Raw genomic sequence first — 13,160 nt, forward strand, 5'->3', positions numbered from 1 at the left:
TTTATTGGAATGTTTTATTTAATTATAGATCGAGTTAACATTTTGCATAGACTTATTAGGTGCTTTATTTCTGCCCTGATTTGGTTATCATTGCATTTATAAGTAAGTGTGAACCTCTATAATAACGAATTTGAAATGTGTGTCTGTGTATTTTCATACGTGGGATACGTATTACGTACGGCAAGGGTCTCCTCCCATAGCAAGGATGATGAATCCACTACGCTGTTTGTTCACCATTGGAACAAGTGATGATTATTTTTAATACACATAGACTTCACAATTTAACATAACTTAGTCCAAAATTTGTTTAATCTTTAGTTTGTAATATCATCTTTATTGAATTAATTAGTTTAACTTTACTCGTTTTTATACAGACTTATGCGTAGTTTATTATTTTCTTTAACAGTTCACGAAAATGTTTGTGGAATTTAATTTTGATACAAACTTTTGCCGAATAAGTTATTCATTAAATAGTATTGGAACAAAGAGGTTTTATATGAGTGCTTCTGCTGCCAAGATTAAATGCTTAGGCTTCGTGGCTATCGGGTACACATACTGGAAATTTGTAAGTAATTAAGAAAACTTTACAACTTGCCATAATTCGATTATTTTCTAAATCATGTATTAGTTGGTGCATTATGTATCAGCTGAAGCGTACTGGCCCAATAAATTTGATTGTTAGGACTACTAAAAAACTTATTTATTTACAATAACTTTCCGAAGCAGTGATAGCCGAGTGATATAAGTTGGCACCTCCCACGCAGGTGCTCGACGGTTCTAACCCGAGGCAACACACCCATGACTTTTTCCCCTTTCTCGACCGACACTAAAAACAATTATAACTTTCTATGCACCAAAACAATATTTGTACCTACATCTATACTAATATTATCTATACTAATATTATAAAGCTGAAGAGTTGGTTTGTTTGAACGCGCTAATCTCAGGAACTACTGGTCCGATTTGAAAAAACCTTTCAGTGTTAGATAGTACATTTATCGAGGAAGGTTATAGGCTATATATCATCACGCTACGACCAAAAGGAGCAGAGTACCAGTAATTAATGTTACAAAAACGGGGAAAAATGTCACCCATTCTCTCTTACTAGACGCAAGCGAAGTTGCGCGGGTCACCTAGTAAAAGTAATAAAAATAGACTATGAGGAACACTAAGTATCACACAGCTACCAGTTAATAGACAAGATACGTCTTGCTTTAAAAGCTCCATTTGACATTAAATGGTCACACTTCAGGCTCTGCTCACGTTCTAATTCAGCCATATTACTAACACTTTCATGACGTAATGGATATTACTGCCAAAACCCACAGTCTAATAATTGAATGAACGATGAAAATGCTCTAAAGGGAAGGGTTCACTGTTCTCTCTCTACGTTGATCTCGCGAGGGTAATTTAGCGTGGGCCTTCACGAAAATCAAATCGTAAATGTCATCAAAGAACGTGAAATATGCAACATTTTATTTTTAAATTTATTTCAGCATTAAAAACTGCAATAAATGCATTCATATTTTGAATTGCAAGGGCAAAAATTTAAATTATTCTTTATTTTCTTCTTTTTTTAGTCTTTCCTATGGCTAAGGATAAAACTGCAATTTTACATAAATATATTTGATATATAAAATATCAGTTGCGAGTTACAAAGTTCTTACAGTTCGTTAAATATGTTTTATGTTTCCTACGCACTTATTTACGTTACGTGTCGTCGGAAATTACACTAAGCCTAATTCGAGGGTCGCCTCGCCCTCCTTGACGCCCAAATTAATTCCTCTAAACCGTCTGTTTTCTTTGATCTTAGAGTTTAATCGAAACGAACCGAACATGCCATAGTTCAGTCTGCTACAGCCTTAGTTATTAACCTTTTAATGGGCAAAAACAACGTTTGCCCTTACTTGCCAACTAAACAGTAATTCCTAACTAGTATATTGGTGAAACAAGGAGTCCAATTCGGTTTGTTGTTATTGCTAATCTTTGTTTGTTTGTTACTTTCAAACTCTCAGGCTCGTTCCAAATTGGAAAACGCGTAAGTTTTTGTTAGGAACAATCTCCTAGTTCTTATAGTTGCTTGTGATTGTACCTACCTGCAATGTTTAAAGCATTTTTTTCTCTTAAATATGTTGTTATTAATAATGTTTTCTTATACCCGCAGAATTATCTGCGTGCATTATTTTACTAAATATCCTTCCTACAAATCCGACAAGCAAGACACTAACGTTCTAATGTCCAGCAAGACCGATAGAAGCTCTGAGGACAGTGATGCTTACAATACTGATGGGTAGGATTGATGTCACGCCAGAGTACCCTCTTGCTGTATATCAGAGTAATAGTCATCACGAACAAAACTTCACATTCAACATGTTCTACGAAGTAATGACTTCGACATCACATTGCAAAAGATATTATATGAATTTGAATTGAAACCCTCGACCACTTGCGTGGGAGGCGCAACTTAAACCACTCGACGGCTCTGATTGAATTAAGTATAAAAAAAATTGTCATAACTTCGCCTACAATATTATTGGTATATTCCCGGTGTCCACCCCCTGCTTGTCCACCCCGGGTGGACAGAGACACAAATCTTTTAAAAAGTTCTCGGTGTCCACCCCTGGGGGACAGTGAGAATTCATTTTAAATTAGTCCCGCTGGCCACCCCGGGTGGACATCTTTTACTTTTGCAATCTACACAAATAATTTTCACAATAGGTATTAATCAAAGTCACAGAAAAATCTTTACATCCTCATCCTTTCTAGAAATAAATCAATATTGAAGTCCCCATTGACAAGTCCCATTCGCATGTCGTGAATAAAATGATCACTTAAAATATATTTTTTTACGTTTATTGTTATAACTTATACCTTGGTTTAATAAGTGCCGCAACTTAGGGTCAATCAACATTATATGGGAAAACACACAATCGATAGTGTACCTACTTCTATTTACCCTAGAGATGTTGATAATATGGTTAAACTATGTACCTACTTAATTAATTTTGTTATAATTATTTACACCCAATTCCAGCAAGCGTGGACATTGAGAATGTTTATTTAAGCAGTGGCTTTGTCCACCGGCGGTGAACATCGAGAGTAGTAATATGAAACTCGTGTCTTTGTCCACCCGGGGTGGCCAGCGGGAATAATTTAAAATGAATTCTCACTGTCCCCCAGGGGTGGACACCGAGAACTTTTTAAAAGATTTGTGTCTCTGTCCACCCGGGGTGGACAAGCAGGGGGTGGACAACGGGAATATACCATATTATTGATGCCAAATACCGGTCTCAATACCCGCCACTAAATAGGGGATTATTCATTAGACGTAATTCATAGGTCATCTTTCATTGTTCTTAAATATTCAGGCGTTACAAAAGAAAGTACTTGCGTGTAAATGGGAGGCTTGTTCTTTGTTGTTTTGTGACAAAAAGTAGGGAATTCTGACCATGATCCCACAAAGGCACTGGAGACCATTTTATGTTGGTCATGATAATATTCCGGGAAACATTTTGCGGTCGGTAAAAACAACATTTGCCGCCAAACGGGAATTCGTCTAATCTTCACAGCTCAATAATGTTTAGGTGCCGTTTTCTTTTATAGTTGGTTGCTATTTAATCCTTCTTTATCTGTATGTTGCGTAATAACTTATTAGGCCTATAGATTTTAGTTACCTGTAAGATCTTGCGGTGAATGACTTTTAGTTGAAACTTATCACTGTATTTTGAAGCTTAAGTAGAATTTAATAGGATAGTAATTGACTACCAGTCAAATCAGTTACTAAAAACACATTTTAATATACATAGAAATACGACATAGTGACGTCACACTTTCATATTTTCGTTGGTATCAAATAACTGTCTAATAAAATGTTTTGGGTCTTATTATTTACAAAAAAAATCATAGTATTTCGGATAAACCTTTTACAAGTATAATTTAATAATTTTTCGTTAACCCGTCAACTACCCAATTGCATATTTTATTTCTATAGGTAAAAAAAAATATAAGGTATCAAATACAACTTACAGATTAAACAGACTTCAGTACATTCATCTGAAAGGTAAACTTTATCTCAAAGACTGGTCCATTAACCTAAGTTGGTTCACCGCTGGAACATTGGCGTTTCAATTAAAATCCCTCTGAGGTAAATTTAGAGGCAGGTTCTACAAAAAAATACAAATATTTACAACATTATCGTCGCTTGTTTGCAGAGCTTAAAAATAAATTACTTATTTCGTGACAAATGATCTCGCGGTAAATGGGATTTTCTTTAAAAATACTCTTTTTAAATAATCTGACGGTTTGTAAGGTAAACCGCTTCGTAAGGAGACAGGCTTATAACTCACTGTCTTGGTTACTGTAAAATTTGTTTATATTTATACAATAACATTTATGGATTTATTAGGTATGGAGTATTCTTTTTGATTTGTTAGCTACAAAACGAACTCGTAAGTCAGATAAGAAATAAATGTAAAAAAAATGAATAGGTTTATTATTACTTTGTAGCGTTCACAGAAATCCTAGATCTTAAAAAAATTATAATAATTTTTTTATAGTCTTTTGTTGTCTGATGCTTTTTTAAAGCACTTTACTGGTAAGTACAGGTTTATCCAATCACTACTTCTGACATTTATATGTATTTCTATTTTTACATTGTATATGAACGGACATCATACGTAGTTGGAAGGTAAATAAATTAAAAGGTTCTTATAGGGCTCCAATGTAAAGTCCGCCAGACGTCTCTTGACCAAACGGCCCTATATTGTGCCCTTAACCCATTTCATTATAAGAGGAGACCCGTACGACGGACATGTCATGGCAACAATCGGCTGATCGAGTATAAAAATAAAATCGGGATTATAATTATTAAAATATTATACCTACCACTTTCCTCCTACTAATATAATAAGTATATGCAAAAGGTTGTGAAGATAGAAAGTATGTACATTTGTTACACTTTCACGAAGAAACACTACTACATGGATTTGGATGATATTTAGTACACTGATAGTTTATAACCTGTATTTACACGTAGATTACTTTACCGCGAGATTTTTTTTCACGCGGTCGAAGTCGCCGGCAGAAGCTAGTTTCCCCTGAAACTATAGTTGAGAGTACAAAAGATAGTCAAATCCGAATAAATAATACACTGACACGTTTCTGTGAAACGCGAGAAACAAGATATTATAAAGCTATGTAACCAAGTTACTGACACAGAAAGTAATCTCATAGTGAACTCGGGTCAATCCTATGCCATCAAAAACATTCTATAAAAACCTCAAGTCTCGCCGTAAAAAGTTGTGAGATCTATATAATACCAAGTCGATTAATCTATTTAGTCTCTACTTAAAGGACCTTCTGTCTTAAGTTATTACGTATGTTATTATCAAGCCAATTTTAAAAAAATACCTTTAAAACAAATAGACCGACCTGGCCATCGCATGATTTGATTATTAGTATGTATCACACTACACAGCACGACGAGAAGTTAATGCTCCTGAAATGTTAATGGCGAATTTGTGTTTTCTTGCGATGACCAAGTCGATCTATTTGTTTTAAAGGTATTTTATTAAAATTGGCATGATAATAACATACGTAATAACTTAAGACAGAAGGTCCTTTAAGTAGAGACTAAATAGATTAATCGACTTGGTATTATATTGATCTCACAACTTTTTACGGCGAGACTTGAGGTTTTTATAGAATGTTTTTGATGGCATCTCACTTCTTTTTGTAGAGCGAACATGAATCCAATTTGTATGGAAAGACGTTTTTTTTTCATAATTCAACATATTTTCCTATGGGAATGTTGTTCAGTTTCATGGGCTAAACACCCTTACCCACCCTATACCCCCTTCCGTTATGCCTCATATAGTAGGTAACTATTTACACCTATTTGTTTTATTTTCTACAGTAATAATAATTCATTAACTGCAAATGTAACCTGGTAATCTTATACATCTATATGGGATTACAAAGTTATTGTTGCAGTTGGTGTATTTAGAAAACTGGACCGAAATTAGAAAATATTAAATTTTTCCCATGATTAAGACACTAAACCCTATTTGTATTCTAAATTTTAAGCTTCTAAGTCTGCTAGAAGTACCTTAGACTTTTGATGATCGGTGAGTCAGTGAGTCAGTGAATCAGTGAATCAGTGAGTGACAAAATTCAAAATTTTAACAAGTTGTCATTCTTAAACTACTGGTTCAAATTTGCTGAAATTTTAAATATACCGTGTTTATACAATGACTGATTAGTTGCTGAAAATCCAGGCTTCTTGTTTTATCCACAACGAAATTATAGGGGTGTCAAAAATAGCCCGAATTGCTTCGAGAAAAGGATGTTACGGCCGTGCCGCTTTTTTTTGCTCGACTTGCGGGGGCACTTCCGTGCCCCCAGATAAGCCATTTTGTCAACATAGAAAAAACGTATGTCTATCAAATCGTCCTCCCTTTTACTCGTAAAAGCACACGAAGGTATGATTGACATATATTTTCCAGTAAGAGAAATATATTTAACTGCCTCCGTGGCGCAGTAGTTTACGTAGCTACGCCGCTATCATGGCGTCGGGAGGTGGTGGGTGCGATTCCCGCACGGAATAATTATTTGAAAGGTCCACAAATAATTGTTTCGGGTCTGGTGTGTGTCTTTGTGTCCGTTGCTTGTATGTTTGTAACAGTCCCTGTGACACAAGAGCAAGTTTTAGTGCGGGACCTGTCTTTTTTGAAGAAAAAAGAAAGATATATTCGTGATCCGCATGAAAAAATGATTATTCTAAAGTCTAAACGTTAGTCGTTTCTTGTTAAGTGCACTCGTTATAATTTCCCGCGAGACTAAAACTTGCTCCAGGCATTATTCAGTTCTTTTAGTATGAAGATTAACTTTTAACACTGTGTTATATGTGAATGAAATATATTCAAAATAAATGGAGTGATAAAAATAGGCTTTTGTTGACATAGTCTAGTTGAGTTACTGAAAAGATATAAGGTCAGAGTGGCATATTCCGTCTATCGGGTGTAACCGTCTATTTGAAATAATACCTACTCGTTATAATAGAATTGCCTACTTTCACCCCTAAAGGGCTCAGATATGTGATAAATGTTTGTATGACATGTATGTAGGTCTTTTACAAATAAATAAGTAAGTGTTTTAAGAAAATCATCTCATATATTAAATGATGATGAAATTATTTAAGCAAGTCCTTTCGTTTTTTGATGCTTGAAACATGAAATAATCTGTTCAAGTCTCCGATTGATAATAATAAATAATTACAAGTTGTTCTGAAGTACCTATTACCTAAGGCTTTAAAAAATTTGGAACATTTGCAAGGAGATAGTTAAAGACCCGGGACGAAACATAGATTGCTGTTTCCAAAAAATACTGCTAGATTTCCCTAAATTACACGCCGTGATAGCGCACGGGTCTACTAGTTTATAAATAAAATGGTTATATACTCATTTTGTATGATAGAAAGGAAGTCGTAGATGTTCAAATGGAAACGTTTTCATCACAAAATAAACATTACACAGGTAAGTTTAGTAGAAGCGTAAAAAGGTTTTTTCCGAGAACATCAAGTGCGTATTTTAGCCAAAATAGTTTCGAATTCAAATTAATTTATTTCATGACCCTTTTTTTAAGTTTCAAATCTGCGTTACAATTTTTATCTACCACCGTTTCGGAAAAATTGTTGCTCGTGAGAAAAAACAGCCAACATCATGTAACCATGTTATATTAATGACTAGCTATATAGCCTATAACCTTCCTCGATAAATGGACTATCTAACACTGAAAGAATTTTTCAAATCGGACCAGTAGTTCCTGAGATTAGCGCGTTCAAACAAACAAACAAACAAACAAACTCTTCAGCTTTATAATATTATATAGTATAGACGATAAATGGACTATCTAACACTGAAAGAATTTTTCAAATCGGACCAGTAGTTCCTGAGATTAGCGCGTTCAAACAAACAAGCAAACAAACAAACTCTTCAGCTTTATAATATTAGTATAGATTTACTGTTGAGAAAAACCAAACATTACAAAATATAAATAATGAAAATGACTAGATTTAAAGAACTAATAGGTTGACACAGTTAATCATCCTAATCAAATTGTTAAGAAGTTTCAGAGCTCTATCAAAGACGTCGAACAAACGATATGCAAACAAGTGCTAATGATATTATACCTTTAAGAGATACGCCTCTTTCTTTTCTTTTACATTTCATTGACTGTGTATTTATTTAAAAGGTTTGAATAAATGCGAATGTATCGCAATAACCTTCAATACTATAATCAACGCACGACGCAGTTTGGTGACTATTTTACATTTTCAGTAAATGAATTTTGTTCTCCATTGGTGAAGGAAAACATCGCGATGAAATCTTGTATATCTAGAAAATGTTTAACACATTTGTTAAGGGGATGGTATGTCCCCACTCGCACTTAACCAGTATCGTGGACTCAAAGCCTAACCTCTGCCTTGATCGGGGGAAGAGCCTTGTACAGTAATTGTGGGACAGTAATTAAGTTAATGACTAAAAAAAGTTAAAGTAAGTAGGTAAGTAACTTGCGGGCCAAGCGAGAACTATAATGATCATTGATTCACCTTAAAGTATGTCTTATCTAGTTATAAAGTTATTGCAATTATGGCTTTACCAATTGCCTCACTAGCAAAAACCTCACTAAGTTTAATATCACCTCGAAGCACTGTGTACAAAACACTCAATATTGTCTTTTATAATACGTCTGTTCTTTTCATACTGAAGTCCGTTATTACAATACATATTGCTAAACAGTCGTTTCTTTTGAGTCTACTCATTTATTCCGTAAGACATTTTTTGTTTGCCTTCGGACCCCTATCTCGCCATTGTGAGAAAAAATGAGAAATTTATTTCAATAGGCCTTGATCGCTTAATAAGATGTATCTTCCTGCGAACCTATTATGTGATAAAGGAAAAAACCGAAAGAAAGAACAAAGATAATATCCACGTAAATTAAATAGGTATTTATAACATAAATTTGTAATTTGTTTATGTTCTTAAACTGTGAAACTTGACTGATTGTCTATCTATTTCTGATAAACTCACGACAGGAATAATCTTATGCCACACTATTTTATCCGTGCATCAAATAACCAAAACACCGAAAGCCAAGTGTCCAATAGTTCCTTAAGACATTTTTAAAAAATATTATTAATTTTGTCAATTTCAAGTTCAGCGTCATACATAGAAAGACATGAATAAAAGAAAACGATACATTTATTTTGAGAAAATTGCTGTTCTATTGCTAGCTGTTCACTATTACAAGAAAAGTGGTAACAGACAGTCACAACGTCGCGCGTCGTGAATAAATAAGACCATTGACACGAGAGAGAACAAGAAGTTATTTATTTGTAAGATTGCTTATTCTCGTACTGTCTCAGATATTATTCGATTTGAATAAATCAAAGCGGTTGTTATATGAAAACGCTTACGGTTCTATATTTCGAGAGACTCTCGCTTGAATGATTTCCGATGTATCATTGGTGAACATCAGAGCGCTCACTACTGCGGCGTAATCGAAGCAGCTGCGCGGAAAATTACACCTTCACTCGTTAAACAAGTTAATGCGAAGGCTTCGACGATGTGGGAAGCCTCATTGATAAAGTCAAACAATGTAATTGAATGTTTGTTCTGGAAAGTTTAGGACAATTCGTTCCGATGTGTAACAATGTTACCAAGTTGTGTTGCAGTTACTCAACTTCGCCACGAGTTACAACTTTTAAACAAATTAATGTAGCCACTTTTATAATACTTGTAAGTACTGTTGTACACACGCTATTCGCTGGTCATTTATATGAAACGTACAAATAAACATTATAACATTTATAACTACCATATTTATAGTCGCCATAGAGTTAATATCGCACAATAAAGGAGAAATAAATTACCCTTATATTGCGGAATCGTCCCTAATTTATTAGTGCAGAGTACCGCAAAGCCAAAACTGCGAGAAAATATACAAGTTTGTTTATCGTTGTATAAACAAAACAATATTTACTGCGTGTTCTGCAAATAAGTTTCCGAACATAATAATATTAGCAGGCTAAAGCAGTTGTTATGTTTCATCCATAGAAAAGCACAGTAAAAGAAGTTTCCTAAGTATACCTATTTCCAAGTAAAAAATTGCAAGTGCATTACAATACTTTGCTGTGATACCAAGATAATACTTGTGTTTGTTACAATACATTTTTCGTTGAATATTATTGCAAATGGAACCTCTCTCAAATTCGACTGTGGAATATCTTCACACATGTTATTAACTATTATCCCAGCTCCGAAATCTGTTGTAAGTTACAAGAATAAACTTCACTTTTTAAAGAAAAAGTAGAAATACTTTTATATATTTATATTTTTGTTCGCTACACTTCATAAACTACGCAAGGTAATGGTTATGTGTTGTTTTTTTCTAGAATAAAAAGTAACAGCTTTTACAACGAAAAAATTAACAGTACATTTGAGGTATAAAGAGAAAAGTAAGAGACGCCGTGGGGAGTTCCCGTGGCGCAAAGCCTTAAAATAATTAAGTACTTAACTCTTTTATATTTGCGAATTGCGAATTATTTTTTTTGAGAAAAGAAGTCCTTCGAGTTTTATCATAAGCCTTCTTTCCGCGAAGTGCCATCTAAGAGGTAGTAGGCCTCAATTATCATCATTATAAGTGATTGACAGTACTCCGCAGACACCTACACCAGTGGAAAATCTCTACACTTTCTAAAGATAAATATTTGTTTCCAAAATATGACACGTGAAAGTTGAAAGGTAGCGCCGCTGTGACCGACCCTTCGAATTATATTTAGCGCGTCGATAAATTACGATCTTAACTTAGAATTATTAATACTCATCATGTTCTTTACAAGTTTCTAGGGAACGCTTACACACTACATTACTACATTCGGTAAACACCTACACGTAATGCGTAGGCACGAAGCGCTACGTAAAAATAAACTACACACTTAATGTTACTTAGTCATGAATTATGTGTGATCATTTCTTAAAGTAGCGTTGTTATCAGCCGTTCAAAATATTACTAAATGGTATAACAACATTTGCTTGATTTTTTATTCAAAAGAGATAAATTTGTAACTGGCACTTTGTAGGGGAACGAAAAAATACCATTAAGTTGCATGTGTAATTACTACTTTATTGCCGCCGTCCTTTTCATTTAATATATTTTACCCAAAATAAATTACTTAATTAAAACTTACATTAAACTATACTCAAACTATCAAACAATAGCGTTAATCGGTAGCAAGTTGTCGAAAACTGCGTACAAAGTTTTGGTGCAAGTTGTATGGGCGGGCGGCAGCGCTGCGAGGCGCACTGGGCGGGCGGCAGAGAGTCGCGCGCCGCCGCCGGGGCCGCACACAGCGTCACCACCACCATGCGATCGCACAAATGTACAACTAACCGAAAAACTTATTAAAACAACCTACTATTGTTCTAGCAACTATCGTGAGCCTGCGAAGCAATAACATCTTATTCCACTCTTAGAATAAAAAGTTTATACTAGTTTAAAAGTATTAACAACAGTATTTATGTGTTAGTTGTCGATAGATGTTGTGCTTATAACTGCTTAAAGGTAAGTGTTTTATTCAGTTTTAACTTTTTTTTAAGTGATTTAATTTATTATACAGTACTACGGAAAAATAAGTAGCTACACGTATGTCTAAAAAATTTTGGCGGATTCAAGCGCACTTGTAGTTGTCTAAACATTTTGCTTATAAAATATAATTATTTTTTAATAATAAATACCTTAAAAATAAGTTTCAAAAATATATTAAAATACGTGAAAAATATTGCAACGAGAAAAAAAAGCTTTACTACAAATTATTGCAACTTGTCATTAAATAATTTAAACTAAAAGCTTGAAAAAGTATGGTTAAAAAATCCTTATTAAAATATTCTAATGTTATTTTTTATACCCAACTTCACTCTAAGAACAACTGGGCTTAAAAATACTGCGCATACCCGTAGGCTGTATGAAATGAACCCAAAGAGTTAATCCACCCCGAAACCTGATGAGATAACGTTTCACAATATTTTCATGCGACACAGACAAGAAAAATAACTTTAACAATAATTAATTCCGCTTTTTTTATGCTTCTGTTTCTACATTTTTAACTCCAAGCCTGATTTTTATGTTATTATTTATATAAATAAAAATTTTATCACCGAATGTTCGCACATAACTTTTGAACAACTAAACTAATTGGATACTTAATTTTATTTTAATATAATTACTTTTAACGGTCGGGACAAGGTTTGTATGATATCGATGTGATCAAAATTCCCACGGGAAAGAAATTAATGGGATATAATTGTACAATACCCGGACGAAGTCTAGCCAGTCGGCTTGTATAGTTATATACTTGTATAAACTCATACAAAAGGTTGTTATTGTTAGTTATTTTATCTATATTAATCAGTGGTTCCCAACCAGTGGTCCGCGGACCAACTCTTGCGAAATTAAGTGGTCCGTGGAAGCAAAAATTTGGTCCGTGAATGATTTAAAAATTTTAAATTTTTAGGATGAGTGTTGCTCTTTATTTTTTATATACTTACATACTGGTCCCTGCTAACAAGAATAATAGAATAGTGGTCCCGGACTAAGAAAAGGTTGGGAACCGCTGATATAAATGATGCGACTACACGCCTACACGTCACATATGCACCCTTTACCCATGTTTAATCGGTAAACGTTAACTTTTTGACATTCGATACATCATTCCCGCGCTAATGGTCCTACGTCGATTTCACTCAATGGATGTACTTACAATAAATCTTACCACTTTTTTCGAACATTCTTCTTTAATAGACTCTAATAATATATGTGCATATGTTTGACAATATTTTCTAGGACTAGAAGAAAATTGATAACTTTCTAACTTACTACTTAAACTTCTTCTTAAACTAAATAGAAGGCTTCTTAAAACTTTTCTTCGCGGATCGAAAACTTTTTTCGTGTATTTTGTATGAGGTTCAATTGGTTGTGGAGATTACAAACATTTTAAGTATCGTGTGAGTGAAGTAGCACTTACAGAAAGTTATTAACATATTTATTTAATTTAGCGAACCCATTCGGATTCGCGCTTCTTCTCATTTATACATGGTTTACAT

The 13,160-nt window shown here is 34.1% G+C and overlaps 1 protein-coding gene across 1 annotated transcript in view; it reads left to right on the top strand.

Annotated features, from left to right (window-relative positions):
• Positions 1-11,392: 11,392 nt before the first annotated feature.
• LOC142983814 (uncharacterized) overlaps positions 11,393-13,160 on the top strand; it is a 43,240-nt gene continuing 41,472 nt past the window's right edge. The window contains exon 1 of the mRNA XM_076130914.1: positions 11,393-11,622. The gene's annotated coding sequence lies outside the window, so the exon portion shown is untranslated. The remainder of the gene's footprint in view (positions 11,623-13,160) is intronic.

Source organism: Anticarsia gemmatalis, chromosome 2 (genome assembly GCF_050436995.1).
Source record: "Anticarsia gemmatalis isolate Benzon Research Colony breed Stoneville strain chromosome 2, ilAntGemm2 primary, whole genome shotgun sequence".
NCBI lineage: Eukaryota > Metazoa > Arthropoda > Insecta > Lepidoptera > Erebidae > Anticarsia > Anticarsia gemmatalis.